The following is a 15,103-nucleotide window of genomic DNA, read 5'->3' on the forward strand; positions in this document are numbered from 1 at the left end:
ATTTTTCTAGTGTATAGTTGCGTTTACGAGATGGACTATTTATTTGCGTCCATGCGTCGTTCGTTAGATTACGTTGGACATCCTACAACATGCCCGACATCACAAGTGCCTACCAATATCCAACCGCGTTAAAGACCTTGCCCCTTTCCTTCTAGACAAATACTTATTACGAATGCGGATCCGGTTCGTTGTGAATTAACATGACGGCTTATCCTTCGGAGCTACTACTTTTACTTTCTAACGTTAGCACTGCATCGAACAAAGTGCATTTCAAAGAGTATGAGGTAAAGCACTTTCAGCGAGGCTGCTATCTCTTAATTATTTGCTGGGAAACGGTTACGGATTCACAGAATTTCACACGCTAGAGCCCACTGAAAGATTCACACACACACACACACACACACACACATACCAACAAACACACACACACACACAGAGAGAGAGAGAGAGAGAGAGAGAGAGAGATAGAGATAGAGAGGGAGGGAGGGAGAGGAAGAGAGAGAGAGAGAGACAGAGAGAGAAAGGGAGGGAGAGAGGGAGGAGCGGGATTCTGTTGCACTGAGCATTTCAGTTCATCTTCTCTGACGGATCTCAGTATTCCTTTCCCAGCGCGATGACACAGTATCATTATTTAGTTAATTGGTTGGTAACCACTCTTTCCAAATGGGCTATCGAAATGGTTCAAATGGTTCATATGGCTCTAAGCACTACGGGACTTAACATTTGAGGTCATCAGTTCCCTAGACTTAGAACTACTTAAACCTAACTAACCTAAGGACATCACACACATCTATGCCCGAGGAAGGATTCGAACCTGCGACCATAGCAGCCGCGTGGTTCCCGACTGAAGAGCCTAGAACCGCTATTTGGCTATCGATTACTGTCAGTACGGCTATACTTTATATCAGAACGTGTCACGTCCCCCCCCCCCCCCCCCCCCCTCTGTCTCTCTCTCTCTCTCTCTCTCTCTCTCTCTCTAGTAGAACGCAAACTTTTATATTCCTAAGATATTTTATTTCACCTCTCTACGTATTTGACGATTTCTCGAGACCCAGTTATGTTCTGCAAAAAATGAAACTACTGAGAACTGATCTTACTAAGAACATTGGGGACCAACTAGGATAGATTCCAACGCCCAAACCACACATTCCCGCCGTCCTATTGTCAGTCTCCATTCGTAAACAATGTGGACAGAGCCCTTTCAGAACATACATAGATTGGTTGCTCGCCATTGAGCACTGCAGGCAGCTTGTCAATTCACTGCTTATAATTCTAAAAGATACATTACGAATCATACAAACACTAGCCAAGGGGCAATACCGATTTCAGGTCCTTCCTGGTACGTAATCAGACTGTGAATGCATCGTGTTGGTTCCAGGCTGCGAGGACCATTAGCACTCAGGCCTAGGCGGCCACTTTTTTGAGGTTCTCAAACTCTTAGGACCTAGGCAGTCTAGTGCACCATTGAAATAATTGTCGGCGGCCCTGTTTATACGTCTGTATTACTGGGAGGTCGACTTTCGGTCAGCGTGAAAGAGTATTGAGAGTAGCGCACTGAAGTAGCCCGGCTGATGGCTCGACCAGTGGGGAACACGTCTATCTATTAAAGTCTACAATATGAACATTTTTCACTGTACCTATCAGAAGCAAGGCGGCAAAAGGCGAAGACGAAATAGAATTGAAACAGCATTAAAATGTAAAATTAAAACACCTTCAGCAATCTATATTTTGAATGTAATTTATATACCCATAAATAAAATATATATAAACAAATACATTCAAAATACAGGCGGCTGGATGCGTTTTCATTTTGTACTTTATGCTGAACAGACAAAGTCCCTCAACCATCTTTTACAAAGTGGACAGAGACTTAAAATAACACTCATTTAGTTACTGAGAACCAGAGCAGGGACAAAATTCAAGTGTAGACGTTACTGCAGACAACCATATTAAAAACAGTGTTTGAGATAATGATGGCGTCTCTGATAGGGTATTAAGACTTATGAAGAATAAGTAAAGACGTGTCTTGGATATCTTCAAGTCTTTACAACATGGCCTCACATTCTGATGAGGTGACAGAAGACCTCTACAAAGAGTTACAGGAACTGATATTTTTCTCAGGTGAAAGTAGGAAAAAAGAACAATTCTTCATTGGGAAACTTTAGGTGTGATACCAAACAGTAGTGAAGTAATACTACAAGAGAATTTGGCTAGAATGACAAAACTTCAGCCTTCGCTTATTAATCCAGAAAGAAATAAAGTGGCAAGGACCAACGAGAACTAAGACTTGAACGGACTATATTTTATAATACAATCACAATCATAATATAATGATTCTAAACCACTTTAGATTCGAACTATCATAGAGCTCAAGATTCGGAAAAAACATAGGCACTAAGGTTAAAAGAAACAAATTCATTGGGTAGGAAATTATAAATGCGCATTAAGAGAATTTATTTAGGTATGAGGAGCTGTAACATAAGAAACAGTTTCAGCAATTTTGAAAATGAAGATTACACCGACGCAGACGAAAAGAGAAATTGTTATATAGACTATTTAGGTAAAGTCCAAGACACGTTGAGGACATGAATAAGGCAAAGGAACTGTAAATGTCAAGGAACACAGAACTGTTAAAGGGGAAACTTTAAATCAAACAATAGGAATATCATAAAATATGCTGAACAGAATGAAAGTGTTCTAAACTGTCTTAAAGATGACATGAAAAGGTACTAATGAGAAACGATAGTTGGGCTAGGAAATTTCATATCACCAACAGCGCTAGTAGCCATTTTCAATCGCGAAATTGGGTGAAAAAAGAAATACGTGTTACCAGAACATATCTGAAACGTCTTAGGTTTTCTGACAGAAATGCACTTCTTGCTTATAGTTTCTAAACTTCAACAAGGTATGTATGTAATGAATGGTGTAAATTTTAGGGTAGACTAATTATAATTAGTTTGAAATAATTATCAAACAACTTACCGAAAAGAAAATGACACCGATTAAGTACGAAGTCAAAGGACCATTTGTGTTTTTGTATTTAGCGCACTTGAAGAAGACTGTATCAATAGCAAAAGAGTTAAACAGAAGAGTGAAAACGGCCTGGAGTTGTTTTGGTGAACACGTCTGAAACGAAAACCGTGTAATCAGTATATACCCTATCACAAATTTTGAGCAGCGGTAGGGAGAAATTCACTTTTAATGCGAAAACCTTTCAAATACTGAGGGTTGCTCACGCAGCAATGGAGCAGTTCTAATTGAAGATTGTTAGAAGAAACACGAAAACAAAACCAATCGGGAAACAGATTGTATTTGAATGTGTAATTATGTCTGTAACAAATGTGAGTAAGAGGTCGCCCGAGCGTATACTCATGCTGGATTCCAAGAGGTAAGAAAAGACAGATGACCTAGTAGAAGGTAGGTGGATGACTTTCGAAAATCTACCCAAGTGACTCAGCTGTGATACTATAGGATTATAACGAATGGATACGTGTAAATGTGGAAGTTAGATGATCAATGGTTGTTGTTGTTGATGATGATAACGATGATTATGATATACGTTTTGCGGCAAAGAAAAAATTTCTTACAGAATCCTTTTTACAGACTTTTTACTCACCCACCTCCGCAGCTACTGGCAGTAAGGTCCGCCTTTCGGTGGCGCTAGCTTCGAAGATAGCCGGTTAAACCTTGCCGTGGAAAAAAATTCCTATAATAGTATTTGGCGTGCAAGAAGAGTAGAGATGACAGTATAAAATTCTTAAGCGCCACAGTTTGCGCTAATATCCTCGTTTAAATTCCAAACCTCCCCGCAGTGTCTCATGTGGGTAATTCGTATTGAGAACTGCTAGAAGAGACAGGAAAACAAAACAAATCAGGGTACGTCAGTCGGATCGATATGTTAAGCTCGACTGTTCCCTTGGTACTTTCGTTTACTGTGTGCGCCACCAGTTTAGGGGACCTCTGATTTCCACGTATACTGACATCTCAAATTTACGACTGAGAAATCTTATAGAACCTAATAAAGAGTTGCAGCTATGCTGACCTTTCGAAAAGGAATCATTTCGCAACAAAAAACCTGACTGTTTGTCACTGACAGACCAACTTTCCACGTTCCCTTTGTAATGTGCACTCCAAAGTGATACAAAGACTGCACTGGTGTTATTATTCAACGTGGAATGATTAACGGTATGTGTGAACACTGACACACTGGCAGAACACTTAGAAAATGCAGTCAGTCACCAAAAGAGATAGCTTGAATATGACTTGTGCATCCCTTCGAGAATACTGCCGAAGTGCGTGGCAGGCATTACCCGATGCGAGTAACAGAGGATATTGAACGTTTGCTGAAGGACGCCATTTATCCTGCGAAAGCTTTCTTGCAAAGTTTCAAGAACCAACATTAAGTGACCCATATACAACGGAACAGCCAAGAACTCCGTTCGTGTGCTGTGCTCGTGCACACATGACATTGTCTCTCGCCCGAGGTTACGCTTCCCCCTCGACCACGCCACAACGTCTGAGCTGGAAGAGGGAAAGTGGTGAGAGGGAAGAATGAAAATCTGCGATAACACAGCATGCTGTTTTCTGTCATATTTCATATTTCCCAGCAATATAGATCTCAAATAAAACAAATTTTTACCGATATTTAATTATTTTTAGCGTCCTGAATACATCATAAAATTTATATCTGGCACAAACTGTTGCCATATGCACAAATGCATATTTTCGTCATTCGCTCTGCCACGTAACAGTGACTTATTCAGTTTCATTATCGAAAAAGCCTTTCATGCATATATGTTGATCTAAACATTGATATCATGTTGTTAACCTCATTATGGAGACAGGAAACTCTTCCCGAAGAAAACGACGTAGAACTCCCGGACACTTTAACGTAACATAATTTGTCTTTTAAACGAGAAATACATTACAGATCGACCGTTCCATCTGCACATGCACAGGAGCGCTTTCAACTGAAATGGAATGGCAAACGGTGTTGATAACAGACCTAAGACTGGCAGTGTCATCAGTCGTTTAAAAAGCTATTCCTGAAATTAGTTCAACGCAACAAAGGATTGTTCAAAATTCGCATTTTCTTAGACACCAGGGAGCTGAAAGAAATGGACATTTTTTTTGTCAGAAGATGTTCCTCCCACAATGTGATTTCCTTTTTAAGTTTTATTTCACCTTGCAATCTTTTAGTTTGGTTGATTCGTTGATTGATTCCGGGGAGGGGGCCAACAGCGAGGTCATCGGTCCCATCCCGAATACCGGAACCATGGGGACGGAAGTCGGCCGTGCCCTTTCAAAGGAACCATACAGGCATTTGTCTGAAGCGATTTAGGGAAATCACGGAAAACCCAAATCACAATGGCCGGACGCGAGTTTGAACCCCCGTCCTTCTGAATGCAAGTTCAGTGTGCTAGCCACTGCACCACTTCGCTCGGTGTCATCTCTTGCTGAGGGGCGTCAGCAGTTGGCTCTATTTAAACTACAAGGTCTGCAGTCCATTTCGGATCTTTCAGTTTTCCCTTTTCCAGGCATGTGTTTTGAATTAACCAACGTACTTTGCAGGAATATAACATCTCCGTACTCTTCGTCCAATCCCATAAAAAACTGAGGCAACTGACGATTTAATAATGCGTACAAATTCAGAAAATTTACTATCCGCGATAGCAGTTCCTTCACGTGTTTCATGCCTGCACATTCAAAACAATGTGTACAAAAAGGTGAATCCCGTACAAATCACCTATCGATTATTATGGCTCTTAGCTCTCAATTATTTCTGCATGGTGTTGTAATGCCGTTTCGTAGCAGATCTGAGGTACCCGTCGATTGTGCGACTGTATAATAAATATTGAGAGTTCTCATCATCTTCCTTTGTGAATCCATTAATTTTCAATCCTTGGATGCATAACAGGGGTCCTTTGGACCCGGTTGGCTTCCATTGTTATCAAAAATCTATCTTAAAAATGGTTTATATTAGTTTACAATATGTTATTTGTAATCCTTGGATATACAACTGACTTTGTTTGGGAAGAAGTCTTTTGGTGCAAGTGAAATTAATAATTTTCTTTTCTAATTTTGAAATCCTACATGTTTAATGCATGACAGACGTCCTTTAGACGCCTTACCGAAAAAGCCAGCTTCCAAATGGTTTCATTATCTTCGGTCCGATTGGCACATTGTATGGCTAAGATATCTGATAACAATTAACAATACGGCACAAGTACAATAATTGTTGAAAAGTCAGAAGTACTGCAAAAGCTACAACTGATTATTCTTTTCGAATATAAGTGTATTTCTTTACGCCAAAATTGTCATGAACAGAAAAATTATACAATGCACTTTTATTCTTTACTTGCAGCATGGGTTCCATATTATTAGAAGCAAAAGAATACTGATGGTCCACAGGACAATGAAACTACGTCTTTTAGTATTCCAAGTGAAGACAGACTACAGAACTGTTGACGCCTTCATTGGACGTGATAGGACTCAGTGGAGTGAAACATCGCCATCGTGTAGCAAAATTCGATTACAGAATATCATGAAAATTCTACCTGAATCAGCCACAGGTAGTGTAACTGTCGTTCTAATCATGCATGGGACTATTTTATTGAGCAAAAAACGTAAGAAGAGATTCATTTTATTGATTTAGAAGGTATCGCATTGTTATTATCTAGGAAAAATGTAGCAGAATATGAGGAATGCATTTTTGAACCCTGATCAGACAAAACAAATCATTGTTGCTTCTACTACGGTAAATATACTAACACAGACTTTGGGAGGTACCTCAACAAATATTACAATCCATTTTTTCTTTCACAAGGGCTCCATTATTTGAAGAACGGCTAGAGGAAAAGATTACGGCATTTCGAACTTTGAAACAAAACAGCAAGGAAATTCCACCAGAAATGAAAGCTTCCAAGATCAGAAAAGTTTTATTTTTACTACATGGTTACGTGTTAAAAAAAATACGGAAGTGTCATACTGCACCACAGTGCTACTATAGACGAAAGACGAGAAAATAAGACAGAAATGTTTTATTCAGTAATAAAGCTAAATCAGGAATTGATTCTCTTTAGCAGAACGGACGTACATACATACGCAAGAGAGAATCGAGAACATAGTTTTTTGATTTAAGGACACATGTAACGGATGCAGCGCCTGTAAATGCTGTGTTTTTGTTTTCAAAAGCGACATCCCAATGTCTAATAAACCAGATCTGATAAAGAAGGAAATTTTCTTCAAAGAATAAGGACAAAAAATGATACATCTTGAGCTGGAGAAAATATTCAACAAGTCACGACTCCAAAATAATGTTCTACTAGCCATAGCTCGTTGTGGAGTTACGGGCCAACAGGAAAGATGGCGCCAACTGCAAGATCAGCAAAACGACGACGTTTCGTGTGCTGACGTAGATTCCAACGAAACAATGTTCAACATGCAGCAAATGCAGAAAGATATTTGCAAAAACATGACTTAATTTTTTTGTAAAAGGGAGTATTTTCCAAGAGCAGAACTTCTGATGTAAGTCCACTAAAATTGAAAGTTTATCGTTTAATCTCAGAAAAGTTATGACTTAATTTAGGATATTGTATTTCACATACGAAAATGAAGGATAGGTCATAATAAATACTCCTTATGCTTTCCGTACCCCCAAGCCCATTTGATAACATTGTTTTAATAGTTAGCCTTTAGTATTTGTACTGCGGTAGATGTCTTACGGACCCTGCTCATACATTTTTGCGAGTCAAGTCCCTTATGCACCCGACGGCTAAAGGATTCCGACAGTAGATCGTTTGACTGCCTTCTTTTGCGGAAACAGTCACTGGACTTGTATACTGCGCTTTCTTTAAACTACGAACAAAGAGCGAACGACAAAGGTACTTACAGCACGATTCCACCGAACTGAGGAAACTCGAGCTAATCAACCGCACGAAATGCTGGAAGAACGTGTCGTATCGCGCTGCTAAATGAAATGTCACGCTGTACAGAGAAGGACCAGCAAATACGAGAAGAACCGAGTGGTGTTGAGACAAACCGAAACTAGGACCCCACACAGGCAGCACATTGTACGTATAGTTTCGTACGTCGCCACCGATCCCGGTACAGATATTCTCCAGTCGGCTAGTGCAACTCCCCAAGAAATCCGAAAACCCAAATAAGAATGTCATGATAATTTAAAGTAGGGAACAGTGTTATCCTGACAGGTACGACATCTTTGACAATAATATAACACCTTAAAGTTTTGATGAACACGAATTTCAACAATTACTGAGTATATCATGATGTAAAGCTAGAAAGAAAGAAAGAAAGAAAGGTTATTTTTAATTACCTATCAAACATCTTAGTAATAACTGCAAATCAGTACGACGAAAGTTAAGTCCAAAGTAATATGTCGGCCAGAGATAACATTTAGTGTGAAAGAGAGTCGTAAATGCGGCGAAATGAAATTCAATGCGTCTACAAATCTCGATCATGGAAAAGTTAGTCGCTTGCTAGCTTGCTTGCTATCAAGACGAGAGAGAGCACCGTTTGTTATCGTACTACAAACGGAACGCTACGAGATTGTTTCTATTCAAAAAAAGTAAAATTGTGTGATAGAGATGTGCGGCCTTTGTTCTCAGTTATTCTGACTCGAGAACTTGAACTAAAGTGATATTCTGATAGTGTACGACGAGTTAATGAACTTTAATTATTGGAGATATTATTGTTGGACTCAACCTTCATCAAAGTGAACAGTTACAACGAAGAATGGACATAGTACCGAAGACTGCAATACCTGATTAGCCTGGAGTAGGAAACATTAATTCGACCACGCGAAAATAATACAGATACTCCGATTGTAAAAGTTGTAATTGTCACGAGCACCGGACTGAAAAGAATCGTAATTGATCTGATCCATCGGTGTGCGTGTGATGTGATGATTATAAACCAACTACTAAGAAGGAACAATAAAATTGTTCGTCAGTAATGGAAATCTCACGTGTTGGCTCCATCATTAATTGAACTGTGTGGTAGTTGATGATCATAGTTAATTTACTGTGAACATTTTACTTGAAAGTGTGACTTGATGAACATTGAGCATTGAAAGGAGTGTTTTGCCGAAATAATATCACGACGCACGAAAGCAAGGTAGCATTATAGATTATCTTTCGATTTGCATCGTGTCGTAGTGAACAATTCTGCCTACCAACGCAACAATCACTGATACTGAACCGCAAATGAACTTTTCCTCGCTTCAGTGGTGTGAAACGACGCCGGTGATGAATGATTCACTCAATGCTGCAATAACTGACTAACCGGGCATAGCAAATCATCATAAAGCCATAACAGACAACTAAAATCAGCAGTTCGCATCGCTGAGAAAACTGTGCGGACTCGCAAACAGACTTTCATACATTACGCGAGGAACAATTTTCTTTAGAGATTTTCAGGTGCTGTTCCACGTTATCCGACGGGGACAACCATCACTGCGCGTCGCGTCTCCATTTCACCGACCGAGCTGTAGCAGTAGCGGCCCAAAATCTACAGCGACAACAAAAGGGGAGAGGGGACATAACACTAGGTATCGCTCCCGTAGAAATAACGAAGACAATATTAGGCTAGCTACTGCATGCATGGAGCCATTTAAACAGTCATTTTTCCCGCGGTCCATAAGCGATTTGGAATGGGAAGAACACCTAAAGTGTGGTGCCGTGCTGCGTACCGTCTATGTAGTATCACGCTGAGTACCGTCTGCCTTGTACTTTAGTGGTTTCCGGACGCAACACACACACACACGCGCGCGCGCGCGCATGCACAAACACACCAAAACATTCCTGCTGTCTGGCACAGCCACCCTTGCGACCCGCGCTAGCGAGGACGCGGAGATGTAGGTCAGTCTCGCACCGGCCAAGAGCCACGGAAGGCCTTACTGGCGCAGAACGGACGCCTGGGAGCAGGCAGGCCACGTTGACGCGAGGACCACGGCGACAACGCATAGGGACGAATCCTCGGAGGTGTGCGCGTCCCGTCCTTTTTTTGTTGCCGCACGACTGTTTCGTTTGTCGTATTAGCGTTTTCACGGCCGATGACGCAGGTCGCAAGTCGACCAATAGGAGGCCGTCGAGCCGCCGCGGCCTGCACTGGAGGGGAAAAACCCGCGCTAGGTTAAAACAGTTGGCGCGGCTAGGTCTAGTCTTCATTTATGCAAAACCTCGCATCGCCGAGGCTGGCATTGTCGCGGAGAGCAACGTATTCGGTCGTGCGAGTGTGTTTCTGTTCATTCCTCCTCTCGTCGTCGAGAAGAGTGGGTGTGGTGACGTAACAGGTGCTCACGCTCCGCCAGTTTTTCCCAGCGCGAGCGACTCGACGCATCTTCTCGCAGAAGCTCGTGTCAGCGTAGCAGGTGAGTACTGCTGGCATATTCGTGTGCTACGACTTCCTTGCCGTGGACAGCGAGCGCGCGTCAACGCGGAAGTTGTTGCCGGCAGATGTTGCAAAGGGTGCGCTACTTCGCCTCACAATTCTACAAAGTGTGTTCATCGTAAGCCATAAATTGTGACAAAGCGAGGGAAAACGTGAAAACTTTACGAAACAGCTTGATCGCCGCTGTAACGTTAAGTGAAGACAAGATTATTAGATGTGTAAATGATGTGTGTGAAATAGTATAATGCCACTAACTGCTCTTTAGTGGACTGGACGATCTTACACAAGACGTATGTAACAGCGACTGCCATGACGCCGACAGATTAACCTTTTGTAGTATTCTTGGGTGAAACACATTGTTGTCTACTGAAACAGTGCCAGTATTCTGACAGTGATGTGTAATGCACTTAAACATCGTGTCCACTGAAGAATCTCACATCTCAATACAAAGTGATAGTGCAAACATATGCAAAGTGATAGTGCAAACATAGGAAACACTATGGACCAAACAATAATTTCGGATCTGTTGTATACATGACGGTGCGGAAACATCTTGAGACCACTCAGAAAACAGGCCATTCTGAAGAGAAAATATTAAATGTCCGTTTTAGTTATGCTCAGTGACTTTCAAGCTATTTGAAAATGTCATAAACAGCGACGATGAAGGTCGTGCTAAACCTGTTTATCGCCCGCATCTCGTGGTCGTGCGGTAGCGTTCTCGCTTCCCACGCCCGGGTTCCCGGGTTCGATTCCCGGCGGGGTCAGGGATTTTCTCTGCCTCGTGATGGCTGGGTGTTGTGTGATGTCCTTAGGTTAGTTAGGTTTAAGTAGTTCTAAGTTCTAGGGGACTGATGACCACAGCTGTTAAGTCCCATAAAGCTCAGAGCCATTTGAACCATTTTTAAAACCTGTTTACCACCGTGGTCGCAGGATCACTGGGAATGCGTTTTAAATGGGTCGTAACTGTGTGATCAGCCATGTATCCACACACAGTTTGATTTCGTAGTGATATTGATGACACCTGAGACATTAAAATTCAATGACTTCTTCTAGGACAGCGTAGCCAAACTCCAAATCGTAAATGAAGATACTTGGCAAATAAAGTTTGTTGCCAGTTCCGTTCCTAAGCTGTGCACGTAACTTTGAACACCAGTTTCAATGCATATAGCGGTCTGGTGATGCTCTATCGCTACTCGTTATTGGTACCAACATACGTCTTTGAAGTCCGAACAAGTAGTTAAAGTTTATGAAAGAATGTACTCCTTTGGTTCCACGTTTTTGCCTTGATATATCGATTATAAAAGGAAGGACAGTTGGTGTTTAACGTGCCGTCGACAACGAGGTCATTAGAGATCGGTTTCAATTTGAACATGAAACTATAATGAAACGCAGAATAAATAATCTATCGAGGAACATCAAATTACCAAAATGGTAAACGCTATGCGTTTCATGGAACTGTATCTCGGAAATCATTCAGAATGAATGTACATTTATATGATGTTTTGCCTCCAGAATTTGCCAAACTTTGAACACCAGTTTCAATGCATATAGCGGTCTGGTGATGCTCTGTCGCTACTCGTTATTGGTACCAACATACGTCTTTGAAGTCCGAACAAGTAGTTAAAGTTTATGAAAGAATGTACTCCTTTGGTTCCACGTTTTTGCCTTGATATATCGATTATAAAAGGAAGGACAGTTGGTGTTTAACGTGCCGTCGACAACGATGTCATTAGAGATCGGTTTCAATTTGAACATGAAACTATAATGAAACGCAGAATAAATAATCTATCGAGGAACATCAAATTACCAAAATGGTAAACGCTATGTGTTTCATGGAACTGTATCTCGGAAATCATTCAGAATGAATGTACATTTATATGATGTTTTGCCTCCAGAATTTCCCAAATGGCCTCTCTTAATGTGTACGCTTTTTCTTCTATAACACTCCCTGTACTCTAAAATGAACGTAAGGATTCGAATAAGGTAACATATTGTCCAAATGAAAGAGAAGTGTTCGTTTCCTTTCAAATATTTGTCGTGATTACTAAAGCTGAGGAAAGCCCTCGTATGTCGAGAGCCAATTGATTTCACAGTTCTGATTAGTTTCACTTCTACTTCTTTCCTGTCTAAATTTCTCCAGCACTGTCGTCTTAAATTTGGGAATACAAGTTAGACAAGAGGCACATATTTCATAGTGTAGGCAGGGTGGGTATAGTGGCATTCTGACAAGTCATTAATAAGGAAAAACCTCACTAAACACGAGAAATATTTATTTCTTTTACTCCTTCTAGTTGTGTACTGGATAGTAGCGGACTTGTTAAGTTTTATTATTGCAGATACCTATTTTATTTAACTTTTATAAATGCCAAGGTATGTGTTCCACTTCTTTAATAACGATGAACGTCTTCTGACAAGTTTGGAATACATCCATCCAAAAAATTTTAATGAAGTTCTTCCTGTAAATTCTTGGTATTTTTTCATTATCTCGTACTCTACCTTCACAATATGACTAAGTATAGCAGATTAGTAGATCTCATCTTCATGGTCTCTTCTGTCCAGTCGTTCACGTTACATTTCTCAAGTTTTATTTACTGCATTATCATCTTTTTCTTATTTTGAAATTTGCTCTGATTATATCTTCAGTACGATTTATAAAATATCATGATTTTATTTCCAGTAGATTAGTTTCCATAATCAGCTACCACGAAAATCTAAACATGACCACAGCTTTCTTAGATTCATAGATTGTGAAGCTTTGTGTCTATACTGTTTCGCGATATTCGCACAGTGTTCGTGTAAAGACTCCCTTATTTGCTTGTATCTGTTTTACACATTGATACTAAATAGAAATCCATTGGAACCCCATTCGCTATTGGATTCCTCCAGATTTTGTATCATATTTCTTCCCCTGAGGTATAGAGTAATCTGAAAATCTAAAAAGCAATCAATCTGCCACTTATATGTCTGCATGCACAGTGTACAGGAAGCAGTGACGAATAGTTGTGGATCAGGTTGTTCAAATCGGGTCGATTTAGCAACTGGCTCAAATCGAGTCCCACACGAAACAAATACGTAAATCTGTCGAAATAAATGTTACTTCCTGAGTTAATTCGAAGAATCTGACCCCCAACTATTCATCACTGCTTTCTATACACCCTGCATTCAGATGTAGAAGTAGCAGTTTAGCTGCATGTGAACCTTGACTGCGGTCCTGCACATTTCACCCTCCTCGGTCTAGCGCACATTGATACACCTTACACTCATTGGTAGATACTTACATGTGGACCAGTTCGTTGACCCACTACTCACTTGAGTTAATCTCAATTATCTTTCTCCTCGTGGCCTATGACACGTCTGATATTTACGCACCATCTACAAAGAGGTGGCAGTTCTCGCGCGAGTTAATTAGGCAATACCCGTCATACCACGCGTGTTGGGACGTTGTCCGAACAGAATGTATTCCGGCGGAGTGGAGATATTTTGAATTCTTTTGCGAACCATTCGTAAAAAGCAACAAATTACAAAGATATTGACAATATATTTAAAATGACATATAGTTCCATAAAATAAAAGCAAAGCGTTACCGGATTCGTGTTGACACGCACCTTTATTTTTTTTATTTACATGCAAAATTAGTTGCCCTTTTTCAGTACACGTCAGCCTAAGTCAAATGCACGCAGCAGGTGATCTCCATTACGACTGCTTCCAACATGGTTAATTGCAAAATGTCGAAGTTGATAGATTTTAAGGTGCAATTAAAACATGAGTTTATTATTTTACTAGTTGAGCGCGATAAAAGAATAAAATAAAGAACAATTTCTCATACAATTAGTTATCCTCGATAAAACTGTTTTCTTCAAGAATCAGTTAACAATATGGTAGCGTTTTTATTAATAAGCTCTATTATAATTACCACACATAACCTTAAAGTAGGTAATGACCTGTCTCCTAATTGCTGATGAAGAGAAATGAAGGAAAATTAGTTTATTGTGCCGTAGCAGCTGAGGTCGTTAGAGACGGAGCTAAGGCTCGAACAGGACAGAGGGAAGGAAATCGACCTTGCCGTTATCGGAGGAACCATGCTGGTATTCGTCGCAAGCGACTTAGGAAAATCTAATTACGGACTGTCGGCCTGAGTTTTAATCGAATTCCTCAGAAAAGTAAGTCCTAGTGCTTCATTTAGTTCAGAATCAGTGGTATAGAGGGAGCACAGGGATTCTTGCTTTCCTGCTATCGAACGCACAAGGTAAGTCTACAGACAACAACCTTCATTGCGATTGGATCAGTGATTTTCTAAACATCTCATCTCCTGCTTTTTACTCCATCGGAACCGTAAAAGTTAGCGTGTTAGACTTGAACAAAAATATGTTACGAAACGCAGGTTGGATAGCCGAGTCCGGTCTTGTGTCATGGGCAACTAGGAATTTCCTTGTAGCGTTTACGTGAGGTATTCGCAGTTGCAGCAATGTTCAGTCACGAAATCGCTCCTCTAATCGTCAGCGAAGCTTGTTCACATTTCTGCTGACAGTTTATCTATGTAGGAATGTGGGAATGTTCTTATTCTGAAGGAACCAGTCATTTCAGCCGAAAGATTAAGTCACAAAATTATTACTCACGTGACCTCCACGGTGTGGTGGTCAGGTGAATAGCTCGCGCCTCTCTCTGATCTACAGATTGCTTCGCTGGCCAAGCG

The 15,103-nt window shown here is 40.7% G+C and overlaps 1 protein-coding gene and 1 long non-coding RNA gene across 2 annotated transcripts in view; one reads left to right on the plus strand and one right to left on the minus strand.

Annotated features, from left to right (window-relative positions):
- Positions 1-15,103, minus strand: part of LOC126419239 (uncharacterized) — a 549,653-nt gene that overhangs the window by 365,817 nt on the left and 168,733 nt on the right. The gene's annotated exons all lie outside the window — the stretch shown is intronic.
- Positions 10,172-15,103, plus strand: part of LOC126419238 (scavenger receptor class B member 1) — a 417,921-nt gene continuing 412,989 nt past the window's right edge. Inside the window, exon 1 of the mRNA XM_050086384.1 lies at positions 10,172-10,390. The gene's annotated coding sequence lies outside the window, so the exon portion shown is untranslated. The remainder of the gene's footprint in view (positions 10,391-15,103) is intronic.

Source organism: Schistocerca serialis, chromosome 9, assembly GCF_023864345.2.
Source record: "Schistocerca serialis cubense isolate TAMUIC-IGC-003099 chromosome 9, iqSchSeri2.2, whole genome shotgun sequence".
NCBI lineage: Eukaryota > Metazoa > Arthropoda > Insecta > Orthoptera > Acrididae > Schistocerca > Schistocerca serialis.